Genomic DNA, 16,771 nt, shown 5'->3' with positions numbered 1-16,771 from the left:
GAGGAAGCTGAAGGAGACTGCATCAGAAAGTGCCGCCAGTCAGCGATCAATTCCACCACTTCACCATCAAGTTCCTTCTGCCCCACTAGTCCTGCCATGCCAGCATGAGCCACACTTTGCTAACAAGAGACCCAATACCTTCTCTAGGTGCAGAGTCCTCTCCACCCCCAAGACAGCCCAGATAAACTCCTTAGGAACAACAACAACAACAAAATTAAAAACTTCTGTTCATCAAAGGACATTGTCAAGAGATAAAGAGAGGCCCGGCACATTTGAGAGGCTGAGGCGGGAGGATCTCTTGAGGCCAGGAGTGCAAGACCGGCCAAGGCAACAAAGCAAGACCCTGTCTCTACAAAAAATAACAATATTGGCCGGGTGTGGTGGCTCACGCCTGTAATCCCAACACTTTGGGAGGCCAAGGCGGGCGGATTGTGAGGTCAAGAGATCGAGACCATCCTGGCCAACATGGTGAAACACCGTCTCTACTAAAAATACAAAAATTAGCTGGGTGTGGTGGCACGCGCCTGTAGTCCCAGCTACTCAGGAGGCTGAGGCAGGAGAATCGCTTGAACCCAGGAGGCGGAGGTTGCATCGAGCCAAGATCGCACCACTGCACTCCAGCCTGGTGACAGAACGAGACTCTGTCTCAAAAAAACATAAATAAAATAACAATATTATCTGGGCGTGGTGGTGTGCACCTGTGGTATGGTTCCAGCTACTCAGGAGGCTGAGGCAAGAGGATCACTTGAGCCTAGGAGATCAAGCCTGCGATAAGCCATGATCACACACCACTGCACTCCAGCCTAGGTAACAGAGTAAGACCCTGTCCCAAAACAAGCAAACAAACAAAAAAAAGAAATGAAAACCTACAAAATGGGAGAAAATATCTGCAAATCATATATCTGATTAGATTTAATATCCAGAATATATAAAGAACTCCTATAACTCAACAACAAGAAAACCCAATTTAAAAATAGGCAAATCACTCAAATGGACAGCTCTCCGAAGAAAATATACAAATGGACAAGCACCACATGAAAATATGCTCAACATCATTAGCCATTAGGGAAATGCAAATCAAAACCACAATGAGCCATGGATGGTGGCCCACACTTGCAGTCCCAGCCTAGGAGTTCAACGCTGCAGTGATCTCTGATTGTGCTCATGCACTCCAGACTAGGTGGCAGAGTGAGACTCTACCTCTAAAAAATAATACTTTCTAAACCACAATGAGATGCCACCTCATACCTATTTATTATAGTTGGCTGTAATACATTTATTTTAGAGATGGGGTCTTGCTATGTTGCCCAGCTGGTCTTGAACTCCTAGCCTCAAGCAATCCTCCTGACTCAGCCTCCCAAAGTGGTGGGATTACAGGCATGAGCCACTACACCTCACCAGATTTTTTTGGTGGGGGGAGTGGGGAGGTGGGGGAACAGGGTCTTGCTCTGTGCCCAGGCTAGAGTTCTGTGGCATGATCATAGCTCACTGCAACCTCAAGCTCCTGGGCTCAAGCAATCCTACTGTCCCAGCATTCCAAATAGGACTACAGGCATGTATCACCACTCCTAATGGTTTTTTTTTTTTTGGAGAGACAAAGTCTCACTGTTGCTCAGGCTGATAATCCTCCTACTTTGGCCTCTGAAAGTGCTGGGATTACAGGAGTGAGGCACCATGACTGACCGATAATAATTTTTTTAAAAAATAGAGACAGTAAAAAAAAAAAAAGAGAGACAGACCTGTAATCTCAACACTATGGGAGACTGAGGCAGCAGGATAATTTGAGGCCAGGACTTTGAGACCAGCCTGGCCAACACAGCAAGATCCTGTCTCTACAAAAAATAGAAAAAATTAGCCTAGCCTGGTGGTGCATGCCCATTGTCCCAGCTACTCAGGAGCGTCAGCTGAGAAGATCGCTTGGGCTCCGGAGATTGAGGCTGCAGTAAGCTGTGATCGTACTACTGCACTCCAACCTGACACCTTGTCTCAAAAACAAACAAACAAAAAAGGTGCTGTCACTGTGGGAATTTATCACTTCCTGAAAAAGCTAGACAGAATTCCCATATAACTCAGCAATTACACTCCCGGGTATACAGGCAAAACAATTATAAACAGGTGTAACCACAGGACCAGTTGAATCTGGTTCAGTTTTTTTTTGAGACGGAGTTTCGTTCTTCTTGCCCAGGTTGGAGTGCAAAGGCGCGGTTTTGGCTCACTGCAACCTCCCGCTCCCGAGTTCAAATGATTCTCCTGCCTCAGCCTCCCAAGTAGCTGGGATTACAGGCACCCACCACCAGCCTGGCTAATTTTTGTGTATTTTTAGTAGAGATGGGGGGGTTTCACCCTGTTGGCCAGGCTGGTCTTGAACTCCTGACCTCGGGTGATCCACCCACCTCAGTCTCCCACAGTGCTGGGATTACAGGTGTGAGCCATCATGCCCAGCCTGGTTCAACTTTTACCAGTAACAAAATGATGAGTTGTTTTTCAGTTACAATAGATCCCCAGGCTTCAAGTCATGTAACCTGAGCATGCCCAGATGAACCAAGTGTGCCTGATAGCTGACCCTGGTGTCTGTGGGAACATAAAAGTCAACCACAGGCAGGACTTAAGCACTCAAATGGAGGAATGGACACCAAATTAGGAAGCATGGGGTGCCCTGTTTTGCTGCAATATGAACTTAAAAGCCAAAGATCCAGCATTGCCCCTTTGCATGACCCAAACAGATCACACCTTGTTGTATTTTCCCATCTCCCTCATAGTTGCTTTCTGCCTATAAAACCTGCCCCCAGATTCCATCTCGGGGAGACAAATTTGAGTATTGCCTCTGGTTTCCCTGCTGGTCGACTTTACAATAAAGCCTTTTCTCAAAAGCTGATGACATAGTCTTGGCTTCTATGTGCGTCTAGCAGTGAGCCCACTGCTTGGTAACACAATGGACTCAAACATTTATAAGCCAATGTTCATTGCAACATTATTCAAAATAGCAAAAAAGCAGAAATAACCAAGTATCCATCAATAGATGAATGAATAAACAAAATGTGGTATATACATACAATGGAATATTATTCAGCCATAAAAAGAAATGAAGTTCTAGCCAAGGGTGGTGGCTCACACCTGTAATCCCAGCACTTTGGGGGGTCAAGGTGGGTGGATCACTTGAGGTCAGGAGTTCAAGACCAGCCTGGCCAACATGGTGAAACCCCATCGCTACTAAAAATACAAAAAATAAGCTGGGCGTGGTGGTGGGCGCTTATAATCCCAGTTACTTGGGAGGCTGAGGCAGGAGAATTGCTTGAACCTATGAGGCAGAGGTTGTAATGAGCCGAGATGGCGCCACTGCACTCCAGCCTGGGTAACAAGAACGAAACATCATCTCAAAAAAAAAAAAAGAAAGAAAGAAAGAAAAAGAAAAAAATATTAGCCAGGCATGGTGGAGCATGCCTGTAGTCCCAGCTACTTGGGAGGCTGAGGCATCAGAATCACTTGAACCTGGGTGGCAGAGATTGCAGTGAGCTGAGATGGCACCACTGCCCTCCAGCCTGAAACCGAGGGAGATCCTGTCTCAAAAAAAAAAAAAAAAAAAAAAGAAATGAAGTTCTGACCCATGCTACAACACGGATAAACCTTGACAACCTCATGCTCAATGAAATAAGGTGGACATAAAAGGACATATACAGTATGATTCCACCCACATAAGGTAATTGACTAATCAAATGTATAGAGACCGTATAATAGAGGTTACCAAAGGAGAGAAGGACAGGAGGAGAGGGGGAAATAGGAAGTTATTGCTTAATGATTACAGAGTTGCTGTTTCAGGTGATGAAAAAGTTTTGGAAATAGAGTGGTGATGGTTGCATAATATTGTGAATGTAATTAGTGCCACTGAGTTATACACCTAAAAATGGTTAAAATGGCATTAAAAAAAAAAAAAGACAGTATCTTGCTCTCTGGCCCAGGCTGGAGTGCAGTGATACAATCATAGCTCACTGCAGCCTCAATCTCTCAGGCTCAAGAGATCCTCCTGCCTCAGCCTCCCAATTAGCTGAGACTACAGGTGAGTGCCACTACACCTGGCTAATTTTCCTTATTTTTAGTAGAGATGAGATCTTGCTCTGTTCCCCAGGCTGATCTAGAACTCCTGAGCTCAAGCGATCCTCCTGCCTCCACCTCCCAAAGTGCTGGAATTACAAGTGTGAGCCACTGCACCCAGCTGCAAATTTTTAGTACATACATTTTTACCGTAATTTATTTAAAAAAAAAAAAAAAAGGAAAAAAGAATACAGAAGTTTGTTCCTTGGTCTCTTCACCTTCTTCCAGTCTCTAGATCCTTGTCACATACATTAGCCTAACTTTGTTCTATAATAAGCACTTATACGCCCCCCTTTTTTTGTTTGTTTTTTGAGACGGATTTTTGCTCTTGTTGCCCAGGCTGGAGTGCAATGGCACGATCTCGGCTCACCGCAACCTCCGCCTCCCGGGTTCTAGCGACTCTCCTGCCTCAGCCTCCCGAGTAGCTGGGATTACCAGCTACTGCGCCACCACGCCCAGCTAATTTTTGTATTTTTAGTAAAGACGGGGTTTCCCCATGTTGGTCGGGCTGGTCTTGAACTCCTGACCTCAAGTGATCCGCTCGCTTCGGCCTCCCAAAGTGCTGGGATTACATGCGTGAGCCACCGCGCCCGGCCTTTCCCCAAATTTTAATACTTTAAAATAGGGAACATCTTACAATCAACAGGTTGTGACAGGTTAATTAGCCGCGTTTTATCTTTGATAGGTGGCTCTAAAGTCAAGACAACCTGGGCAAGATCCCAGCACTGCCAATTGTCATTTGTAGACCAGGGATAGGAACACCCATCTCACAGGTTGTTACACAATAGCGCCGGTGAAGCGCTTGTCACAAAGCCTGACCCAGGACAATCTCAAAGACGGAGATTCTGTTATTCAAATTGTTTATTTTTGTGCGCTAAGTTTCACATCAACCCAACTATCTCTTGATAGGTTCCTACCAGGCGCTAGAGATATCTTACTTTTAGAAATTACTTATGATCGTAGAAGCCGCTGGAAGTCCATAGACTCAATCTCATCTCTCTAGCGGAGCAAACAGCTGGGCTCCAGCGGGCCCTGGCTTCTGCAACTGCGCAGTCGGCGCTGTGACGCCCGGCGCGGTTCTGTGACGTCACGAATCGGTCCTCTGTAAGAGGGGCGGGCATTCTTCTCCAGGGGAGGGCTACGTGTTGACGCCATACGCCGGGGCGGGGCCGAGAGTTTGGAGCCCCGGAGTGGGGTGTCGGCGCCTCATTCGGGTGGAGCTGAGCCGGAGACAGGTAACCGTGCGCTGTCGCCGCGCCCGTCCCAGTGCCGGGTGTTGCGGCGCTTGGCGGCCCGGGGTTGGAGACCGCGGTAAAGGGGGAGGCCGCCGCGCCCTTGGTGCTTCGGGCGCCGCGGTGACAGGGGAGTGGAGCTGGATGGAGTGGGGCTCACGGAGGGTGGTAGGAGGGACGGGACCTGATGGATGGCTGTGGCAGCCAATGGCGCCGCGTGGCCCGCCCGGCGGGCGGAGATTGGCGGGTACGGGCGCGCTCCGAGGTCGCGCGGGGCGCGGAGCGACGCGCCATTGGCAGTGGGCGAGCGGCGGGCGGGCGCGGCGGCGGATGTGAGGGAGAGGGCGGTGCGTCCGCAAGGGTGACCCCCAAGGTCGCCGCGGGCGTCACGTGGCTAGGCCACTCTCCGGCGGCGTCCTTCCCGACCGGGACGCACTCTCCTTCCCGCCTGTGAGGACCGCGTCGCTTTGTCCGAAAGACAGTGTGGCCTGCTCGAGTCGCGTCGGAGCATCTAGCCTTGGGGTGGCCCTGGGTGGGACTGCCTGTTTGGATTACGGCGCAGACTTTGGCGCCGCCCCCACACCTGCTGCCCGAAGTTGGGTCGGACAGATTGACCGAGATGAAGCTTATTTCCCGTAGAAACATCTTTCAAGCACCATTTTCCCTCGAAAATGTATCAGACATTGGATATGAGTTGTAACCTATTGAGATTTAATAGAAAACTTGCCGCGCCCTCGCCCTGACCCGAGTGCGTCTCACCTGCCATCCCCATCCCTTTGCCCAGAACATAGGACTTCGTGTTAGGGTTTCCTTCTGCCTTGTCTTGCAGTCCGTACTTTGAGGCTGATTTCCAGGTACACTGCTCTGAACAGCTGGGTTTAGGATGGGTGGCATGGGGTAAAGCCTTTTTTTGTAAGACAGCACTAGTTGTTAACAGTTAAACTGTACTTTGCCGGGTAGACCTAGGAGAGTATGTAACACTATTGTAGTTTTGTAAATGAGCTGAGGACTGGATCTTGGAAAGTTGAATAAAGATCACTGTATGCTCATTTTTTGTTGTTGTTGTCTTTTTTGAGATGGAGTCTCACTCTGTCGCCCAGGCTGGAGTGCTGTGGCGCGATCTCAGCTCACTGCAACCTCTGCCTTCCTGGGTTCAAGTGATTCTCCTGCCTCAGCCTCCCAAGTAGCTGGTATTACAGGCACGCGCCACCACGCCCGGCTAATTTCTGTATTTTTAGTAGAGACGGGTTTTCACCACCTTGTCCAGGCTGTTCTTGAACTCCTGACCTCAAGTGATCCGCCTGCCTTGGCCTCCCAAAGTGCTGGGATTACAGGCGTGAGCCACTGTGCCCGGCCCCTCATTATTTTTTTTAAGCGCACTTTTCACATTTCAGTTACTTTTTCCCTTTAAATAACATCTTTATTGAGATAAAATTCACATACCATACAATTCACCCATTTGACGTGCACAATTTCGGCTAGTCATGGTGGCTCACGTTTGTAATCCCCGCACTTTGGGAGTGTGGAAGGAAGATCCCTTGAGCTCAGGAGTTCAAGGAGACCAGCCTGAGCAACCAAAGTGATACCCGGCGTCTACAAAAAAAAATTATCCGGGTATGGTGGCATACACCACATACACCTGTAGTCGCAACTACTCGGGAGGGTGAGGTGGGAGGATGGCATGAGCCAGGGGAGGTCCAAGCTGCAGTGAGCCATTATTGCCCCACTGCACTCCAGCCTGGGTGACACAGTGAGATCCTGTCTCAAAAAAAAAAAAGGCTGAGTGCGGTGGCTCACACCTGTAATCCTACCACTTTGGGAGGCCGAGGTGGGTGGATCCCCTGAGGTTGGGAGTTTGAGACCAGCCTGGCCAACATGGTGAAATCCCGTCTCTACTTTTTTCTTTTTCTTTTTTTTTTTTTTTTTTTTTTTTTTTTTTTTTTTTATGGGACGGAGTCTCGCTCTGTCGCCCAGGCTGGAGTGCAGTGGCGCGATCTCGGCTCACTGCAAGCTCCGGCTCCCGGGTTCAAGCCATTCTCGTGCCTCAGCCTCTCCGAGTAGCTGGGACTACAGGCGCCCGCCACCACGCCCGGCTAATTTTTTTGTATTTTTAGTAGAGACGGAGTTTCACCGTGGTCTCGATCTCCTGACCTCGTGATCCGATTACAAGCGTGAGCCACCGCGCCCGGCCAACCCCGTCTCTACTAAAAATTAAAAAGTTAACAGGGCATGGTGGCGTGGGCCTGTAGTCTCAGCTACAGGCTGAGGCAGGAGAATCGCTTGAACCCAGGAGGCAGAGGTTGCAGCGAGCCGAGATGGTGCCACGGCACTACAGCCTGAGCGACAGAGCAAGACTCCATCTCAAAAAAAAAAGGAAAGAAAAAACTACAGTATCATCAACTTTTTAGATTTTCAGGTAATTTTTGAGATCATTGTACAAATTATTGAGAAATTCGTTTTGAGAACAGTAAAATTTTAAGCAATTGTACATAAAAATTTATTCTATGCAGTCATAATAGTACAGAGAGATCCTGTGTTCCTTTCCCACTTCTCTAACATTGTGCAAAACTATAGTAAATATCACAACCAGATATTGACATTAATAAAATTCAAGATACAGAATATTCCCATCATTGGCCAGGCGCGGTGGCTCACGCCTGTAATCCCAGCACTTTGGGAGGCAGAGGCGGGCGGATCACGAGGTCAGGAGATCGAGACCATCCTGGCTAACACAGTGAAACCCCGTCTCTACTAAAAATACAAAAAATTAGCCGGGCGTGGTGGCGGGCGCCTGTAGTCCCAGCTACTCAGGAGGCGGAGCTTGCAGTGAGCCAAGATTGCGCCACTGCACTCCAGCCTGGGCGACAGAGCGAGACTCCGTCTCAAAAAAAAAAAAAAAAGAATATTCCCATCATCACAAGGATCCCTTCCGTTGCTTTTTTATAGCCACACCCACATTCCTCCCATTCCCAGTCCTTCAACTCCTGGCAACCACTAATTTGTTCTTCATTTCCCTAATTTTGGCATGTCAAGAATGCCAAATAAAGGGATTCATGGAGCCTTTTGGGATTGGTTTTTTCCACTCAGCTTAATTCCCTGGAGAATCATCCAGGTTGTTGCGTGTATCGGTAGTTCATTCCTTGGCCAGGCGCAGTGGCTCACACCTGTAATCCTAGCAACTTTGGGAGGCTGAGGCAGGCAGATCGCTTGAGCCCCAGGAGTTCGAGGCCAGTCTGAGGAACATAGTGAGACCTCGTCTCTACAAAAAAAAAAAAAAAAAAAAAAAATTAGCCAGATGCAGTGGTGCGTTCCTGTAATCCCAGCTACTCAGGAAGCTGAGGTGGGAGGATCACTTGAGCCTGGGCTGTGGTGGCTGCAGTGAGCCGAGATCGCGCCACTACACTCCAGCATGAGTGGCAGAGTGAGACCCTGTCTCAAAAAAAAAAAAAAAAAAAAAAAAGTACTTCATTCCTGTTTATTGAAGCCGGGCTATTGGGCTATGGATATACCACAGTTGGTTAATTCATCCATTAAAAGACATCTTTACTGTTTCCATTATTTGGCTATTACAAATAAAGCTGCTACAAACCTTCATGTACAGGTTTTTATTTGAACATAAATTGACATTTCTCCAAGATAAATGCCCAGGAATACAATCACTAAGTCGTAGTGCATGCTTAGTTATTAGACAAATAGCCAAACTGTTTTCCAGAGTGATTGTGCTATTTTACATTCCCACTGGCACTGTATGGTCTTTTTTCTCTACATACTTGCCAGCATTTGGTGATGTTATTTTTTTATTATAGCCATTCCAATAAATGTGTACTAATGTCTCTTTGTGGTTGTAATTTGCATTTTTCTGATGGCTAATGATGTTGAACATCTTTTCATGTGCTGATTTGCCATCTGTCTATTCTCTCTTTTTTTGGAAGAGATGGGATCTTGCTATGTTGCCCAGGCTGGTCTTGAACTCCTGGGATCAAGTGATCCTCCTGTCTTGGCCTCCCAAAGTGCTAGGATTTCAGGCATGAACCACCATGCCTGGCCCCTGTATACTCTTGGGTGAAATGTCTGTGCATATCTTTTGTTCATTTCATAAATAGATTGTTCGGTTTTTGTTGCGTTTTGAGAATTCCTAATGTATTCTAGATACCACTGCTTTGTTGGATATGTAGTTTGCAGATATTTTTTCCTAGTCAGCAGCGTGTCTTTTCATCTTGGTTTTTTTTTGTTTTTTTTTTTTGGTTTTTGGTTTTTGAGATGGAGTCTCGTTCCGTCCCCCAGGTTGGAGTGCAGTGGCATAATCTCTACAACCTCTGCCTCCCAGGTTCAAGCGATTCTACTGCCTCAGCCTCCTGAGTAGCTGGGATTACAGGCGCTTGCCACCATACCTGGCTAATTTTTTATTTTTAGTAGAGACGGGGTTTCACCATGTTGATCAGGCAGGTCTCGAACTCCTGACCTCGTTATCCACCCACCTCGGCCCCCCAAAGTGCTGGGATTACAGGCGTGAGCCACTGCTCCCAGCTCTTTTCATCTTTTTGTTTGTTTGAGATGGAGTCTTGCTCTGTTGCCCAGGCTGGAGTGCAGTGGTGCAATCTCGGCTCACTGCAACCTCCGCCTCCTGGGTTCAAGCAATTATCCTTTCTCAGCTTCCCAAGTAGCTGGAACTACAGCTGCGTGCCACCACGCCCAGCTAATTCTTTTGTATTTTTAGTAGAAACAGGCTTTTACTGTGTTAGCCAGGATGGTCTGGATCTCCTGACCTCGTGATCGACACCCCCTCGGCCTCCCAAAGTGCTGGGATTACAGGCGTGAGCCACCGTGCTCAGCCCCTTTTCATCTTCTTAACAGGGTCTTTTGCAAAGCAAAAGTTTATAATTTTGATGAGGTCTGGTTTACCAATTTTGTCTTTTATTAGATTGCTTTTGTTGTCGAGTTGAAGAACTCTTTGCCTAGCCCAAATTGCTGAAGATTTTATCATGTGTATTTTTCTAAAATTTTTTTTTTTTTTTGGAGACATGGTCTTACTCTGTCACCCCAGGCTGCAGTGCAGTGGCATGATCACAGCTCACCACAGCCTCAACCTCCTGGGCTCAGGTGATCCTCACACCTCAGCCTCCTGAGTAACTAAGACTGCCAGTGTCTGCACCATGCCTGGCTAATTTTTGTATTTTTTGTAGAGACGGGTTTTGTCATGTTGCCCAGACTGGTCTCAAACTCCTGGGGTCAAGCAATCCTCCCGCCTTGGCTTCCCGAAGTGCCAGGATTACAGGGGTGAGCCACTGCGCCCAGCCACTTTATAAAATTTTTAAATTTTACATTTAAATCTATTTAAATGTATTTTAAATACATTTAAAACACAGTAAGATGGAGTCTTACTCTGTTGCCCAGGCTGGAGTGCAATGGGCATGATCTCGGCTCACTGCAACCTCTGCGTCCTGGGTTCGAGCGATTCTCCTGCCTCAGATACATTTAAATGTATCTATTTGGACTTAATTTATTTTTTCTTTTTTTTTTTTATGTTTTCACTTTATGGTACTTTTTGATGAACAGTTTTTAATTTTAATGTAATTGATATAAATTTAGTCTTGTGGCCAGCTTTTTTTGAGTCCTAAAGACTCAAGATCAAATAGATACCCTAAAAGTTTTAATGTTTTTTTTTTTATTATTATGCTTTAAGTTCTAGGGTATATGTGCACAACATGCAGGTTTGTTACATATGTATACATGTGCCATGTTGGTGTGCTGCACCCATTAACTCATCATTTACATTAGGTATATCCACTTGGAGTTAATTTCTGTATGTAGTATAAAGTTTGAGTGTTTTTTGGTTTTTGTGGGGTTTTTTTGCTTATGAATATCTAACCAGCACCATTTGTTTGAGAAGACTGTTTTTCTTCCATTGAATTGCTTTTGCACTTTCGTCAAAAATCACTTGGCTGTACTTGCGTGACTCTCTTTCTGATTCTCTGTTGCGTTCCTTTGATCTTTGTGTCTATCCCATCACCAATACCGAGAGTTTTTATTATTGTAGCTCGTAAGAAGTCTCAAAATCGGATAGATTGATTTCTCTCACTTCTTTTTCAAAATTGTTTTAGCTAATCTAGTTTTTTGCCTTTCTTTTTTTTTCTTGAGACGGAGTCTTACTCTGTTGCCCAGGCTGGAGTGCAATGGGCATGATCTCGGCTCACTAACCTCTGCGTCCTGGGTTCAAGCGATTCTCCTGCCTTAGCCCCCCGAGTAGGTGGGACTACAGGCACGCACCACTACACCCTGCTAATTTTTTTTATTTTTAGTAGAGATGGGGTTTCACCATGTTGGGCAGGCTGGTCCCGAACTCCTGATCTCGTGATCCACTCGCCTCGGCCTCCCAAAGTGCTAGGATTACAGGCGTGAGCCACCACACCTGGCCACCTTTCTTTATTATATTTATTTATTATTTTTGAGACAGGGTCTTACTCTGTCACCCAGGCTGGAGTAGAGTGGCATTATCACAGCTCACTGCAGCCTCTACCTTCCAGGCTCAAGCAATCTTGCCACCTCAGCCTCCTGAGTAACTGGGACTGCAGGCACGTACCACCACGCCTGGCTGGTTTTTTTCTTTTCTTTTCTTTTTTTTGAGATGGAGTGTCACTCTGTTGCCCAGGCTGGAGTGTAGTGGCGCAATCTCGGCTCACTGCAGCCTCTGCCTCCCGGGTTCAAGCGATTCTCCTGCCTCAGCCTCCTGAGTAGCTGGGACTACAGGTGCGTGCCACCAACACCTGGCTGATTTTTTTGTATTTTTAATAGAGACAGGGTTTCACCATGTTAGCCAGGATGGTCTCGATCTCCTGACCTCGTGATCCACTTGCCTCGGCCTCCCAAAGTGCTGGGATTACAGGCGTGAGCCACTGCGCCTGGCTTGTTTTTGTTTTTGTTTTTTGAGACAGCCTCACTTTGTCACCCAGGCTGGAATGCAGTGTTGTGATCTCGGCTCACTGCAACCTCTGCCTCCCAGATTCATGTTATTCTCTCACCTCGGCCTCCTGAGTAACTGGGACTATAGGCACCCACTACCACACCTGGCTAATTTTTTTTTTTTTTTTTTTTTTTTTTTTTTTGAGATGGAGTCTCGCTCTGTCACCCAGGCTGGAGTGCAGTGGTGCAATCTCAGCTCACCGCAAGCTCTGCCTGCCGCGTTCACGCCGTTCTCCTGCTCAGTCTCCCAAGTAGCTGGGAGTACAGTCACCCACCACCACGCCTGGCTAATTTTTTGTTAATTTAGTAGAGATGGGGTTTCACTGTGTTAGCCAGGATGGTCTTGATCTCCTGGCCTCGTGATTCGCCTGTCTCGGCCTCCCAAAGTGCTGGGATTACAGGCGTGAGCCACCATGCCCGGCCCTAATTTTTGTATTTTTAGTTGAAATGGGGTTTCACCGTGTTGGCCAGGGTGTTCTCAAACTCCTGACCTCAAGTCATCTGCCCGCATCAGCCTCCCAAAGTGCTGGGATTAACAGGTGTGAGCCACTGGGCCCAGCCACCTGGCTTTTTTTTTTTATCTGGAGACGGAATTTTGCTGTTGTTGCGCAGGCTGGAGTGCCATGGCGTGATCTCAGCTCACTGCAACCTCCACCTCCTGGGTTCAAGTGATTCTCCTGCCTCAGCCTCCCGAGTAGCTGGGATTACAGGTATGTGCCGCTACTCCCGGCTAATTTTGTATTTTTAGTTGAGGCGGGGTTTCTCCATGTTGGTCAGGCTGGTCTCAAACTCCCAACCTCGGGCCATCCGCCCGCCTCGGCCTCCCAAAGTGGTGGGATTACAGGCATGAGCCACTGTACCTGGCCTAGCTGTGTTTTTAAAATTTTTATTGTTTGTAGAGATAGGGTCTTGCTCTGTTGCCAAGGCTGGTCTCAAACCCCTAGGCAAGCTATCCTTTCACCTCAGCCTCCCAAAGTGCTGGGATTACAGGCCTTTTTTTTTTCTTGTATATAATGCACCATTTCTCTCTGGCTGCCTTCAAGGTTTTGTTTTTTTGTTTGTTTGTTCTTTGTATTGAGTTTTCTGAATTTGTTCATGTTGTGTCTTGGTGTGCGTTTATTTGGGTTTATTCTTCAAGGGGTTCTTTATGCGTTTTGCCAAATTTGGGAGATTTGTAGCCATTATTTCTTTGAATGCTTTTCCAGCCCCTCCTGCCTTCATCAGGGACTCCAGTGACATCAATATTAGATCTTTTGTTATTTCCCTGAGGCCTTGTTCTGTCTTCAAGGAGTTCACTGATTTCCTCTGTCTTTATTCTGCCATTTGACCCATGCTTAAGTTTTTTTCTTTTGCTTAGTGCCTTTTTCAGTTCTGAAATGTCTGTTTTATTCTCTACATCTTCTCTTTGCTGAAACTTTATTTTTCATTTGTTTCAAGCATGTTCATAGTTGCTCGTGGAAGCATTTTGAGGATGCCTCTTTTAGAATCTTTGTCAGATAATTGTAAGTCTATGTCATCTTGGTATTGGTGTCTATAGATTGTCTTTTTTTGTTTGAAATTATCCTGGTTCTTTTGGTTTTTCGTTTGTTTGTTTTTGTTTTTTTTTTTTTGAGATGAAGTCTCGCTCTGTTGCCCAGGCTGGAGGCAGTGGCACGATCTCGGCTCACTGCAACCTCCCGGGTTCAAGTGATTCTCCTGCCTCAGCCTCCCAAGTAGCTGGGATTACAGGCATGTGCCACCATGCCAGGCTAATTTTTGTATTTTTGTAAAGATAGGGCTTCACCATGTTGGCCAGGCTGGTCTTGAATTCCTGACCTCAAGTGATAACACCCACCTCAGCCTCCCAAAGTGCTGGGATTACAGGTATGAGTCACCATGCCCGGCCAAGATTATCCTGGCCCCTGATGTAAAGAGTGATCTTTGACTTGCAACCTGGACATTCTGGGTGTTATGTTATGGACTCTTGATCTTGTTTAAATCTCTAAGCAATGCAGGCTTCCTCTGCTGGGGCAGGGAGGGGCTGCTTCCTCATTGTTGCTGGTGGGGTGTCTGCGGGGAGGGATTCCTTGTTATTGCTGTATGACTGTAAGAGTTCCCCATTAGGCCTTGGTGATATCACCCTGCCTGGGAAGGGAGGGGTGCTGCTTCATTACTGCTGGATAGGATTGAAATCCAGACTCCCTACCTGGTCTCCACTGACTTATCAGGGAGTGAGTTGGGGAGGGCTCATTATTCACCAGGTGGGGATGAAAGTCCCTGGTCTCTATTCTGACATCAGCTGAGTGGAGTGAGGATGTTTCCTGTGGAGTTTGGCCGCAGTAAAGCAATTGTTGTTTAAAACTTTAAAAGTTTTCCATCTTGCTGCTCTTTTCCTGGTCCTTTTGCTAGAGAGAACAGGTTTCTGTTTGTAGTTTTCTTTGTCTACACCTGTTGGCATTTCTGGGTAGTAGGCTTCTCGAGTACCTAGGTCTGAGACATATGAAGCATAAAGAAAATCAAGAACTCAGCGCTCGGCCAGGTGTGGTGGCTCACACCTGTAATCCTAGCACTTTGGGAGTCCGAGACAGGCAGATCACTTGAGGTCAGGAGTTCGAGGCCACACTGGCCAACATGGCAAAGCTGTCTCTATAAAAAATACAAAAATTAGCCAGACATGGTGATGTGCACCTGTAGTAGTCTCAGCTACTTGGGGGACTGAGGTGGGAGAATCACTTGAGCCGGGGAGGTCCAGGCTGCAGTGGGCCGAGATCACACCACTGCACTCCAGCCTGGACAACAGAGCAAGACCCTGACAGAAAAAAAAAAAAAAAAACAAAACAAAACAAAAAAAACCTCAGTGCTCTTTCTTTGGGTCCTCTGGTTCCTAGCCAGTCTGCTTCCTTCTCTCCACCTTTCACAGTCTTGTTTTGTCTTAAATGTAACACCTCAAGTTTTTAGCTATATTTAGCAGGAAACACGTTTTAGATATGCTTTAATGAGATGTTGAAAAATTGTCCTGCTTTCCATAAAGATTTAATAATTTACACTCTATCAATACCTTTTAAAAGTGCCTATTTATCTATGCCCTCCCCAGTCAACCTATTTATACCACATCAGTCATGGGCACCTCTGATGCTGTGGGGCCACATCTCAGGGAAAGGGCAGAACAGTCTTCAGACCTATACACTGAAGCATACTCAGGGATCTGATCAGGGAGGTGTCAGTCCCTACCAGTGGTGACGACCCATGATTGGTGAGCTAAATAGGCTTCTATGCTAAATGATGGAGACAGCCTACTAATGTTTTGGAAGTTACCACTTGACCGCCACTCCAAATTAGCTAATATTTAGGTTTAAATATCTTGGAAACTTAAACTTTTTATATCACTAGTTTGCCTTTTTTTCCTGGGCTACATATATATGTGTGTGTGTGTGTGTGTGTGTGTGTGTGTGTGTGTGTGTGTGTGTATACGTATATATGTGTATATGTGAGCCGAGATCGCGCCACTGCACTCCAGCCTGGACTCCGGAGTCTCACTCTGGATTCTCGCTCTGTCGTCCAGGCTGGAGTGCAGTGGCGCAATCTCGGCTCACAGTAACCTCCACCTCCCGGGTTCAAGTGATTCTCCTGCCTCAGCCTGCCAAGTGGCTGGGACTACAGGCGCCTGCCACAACGCGCAGCTAATTTTTTTGTAGTTTTAGTAGAGGCGGAGGTTTACCATGTTGGCCAGGCTGGTCTTGAGCTCTCCTGATCTCAGATGATCCACCCACCTCGACCTCCCAAAGTGCTGGGATTACAGGCATGAACCACCATACGCAGCCATTTCTTTAGTCATAGATATACCTTCAAGTTTTCAAAGTGCTTTCATATTTGTGTTACAATTATAAAAAGACATTATGAGGGGGTTAGGAGTAATTACTGTCTCCACTTTATGGCCCAGGAAAGCTCACACAGTGACTTGGTGTCACGTGGTCTCTGTTGGCCCAGGAAAGCTCACACAGTGACTTGGTGTCACTTGGTCTCTGTTGGCCCAGGAAAGCTCACACGGTGACTTGGTGTCACATGGTCTCTGTACCTGCAGGCTCAACAATTGTTTCCATCTAGCAATGAAAAAAAACCTTACAGTTTAAAAGTAATCCTTACTACTTTGCTCAGCTTATATGTAATGAGGTGTCACTAGTGAAAGATATTAAATTCTTTGAGATTCTCAGCCAATAAGGGAGAATTGATATCTGTACTCTGTACATGAGTTCTTTGTATTACTACTAAAACAAAAATAATTGCAGGCATGAGACAACAGCCATAGGTCTGTAGCAAATGTGTGTTCATGATTCATCAGAACAATTGAGTCCAAAACTGAAAAAAAGAAAGTGGATGAGTTGTCCTTTAAAATGGTTGCCAGCTAATACTCATAAGGTATAAGGATCATGTAATGATGTGTGGTTTTTTTTCCCTCAAAGACTCATTTGCTGAGAAACAGCAGACTGTTTTTGCTAGGTCTTGCCTTTTTA

At 46.6% G+C, this 16,771-nt stretch overlaps 1 protein-coding gene across 4 annotated transcripts in view; it reads left to right on the top strand.

Moving 5' to 3' along the window:
* The first annotated feature begins 5,176 nt into the window (after positions 1–5,176).
* Positions 5,177–16,771, top strand: part of OGDH (oxoglutarate dehydrogenase) — a 103,094-nt gene continuing 91,499 nt past the window's right edge. For all 4 annotated transcript variants that reach the window (XM_003268867.4, XM_030797466.1, XM_030797463.1 and 1 more), the window contains exon 1: positions 5,177–5,324. The gene's annotated coding sequence lies outside the window, so the exon portion shown is untranslated. The remainder of the gene's footprint in view (positions 5,325–16,771) is intronic.

The sequence above is a fragment of the Nomascus leucogenys genome, chromosome 17 (assembly GCF_006542625.1).
Source record: "Nomascus leucogenys isolate Asia chromosome 17, Asia_NLE_v1, whole genome shotgun sequence".
Lineage (NCBI taxonomy): Eukaryota > Metazoa > Chordata > Mammalia > Primates > Hylobatidae > Nomascus > Nomascus leucogenys.
Note: the sequence above shows the minus strand (reverse complement) of the source record. Positions and strands in the feature narration are given on the sequence as shown.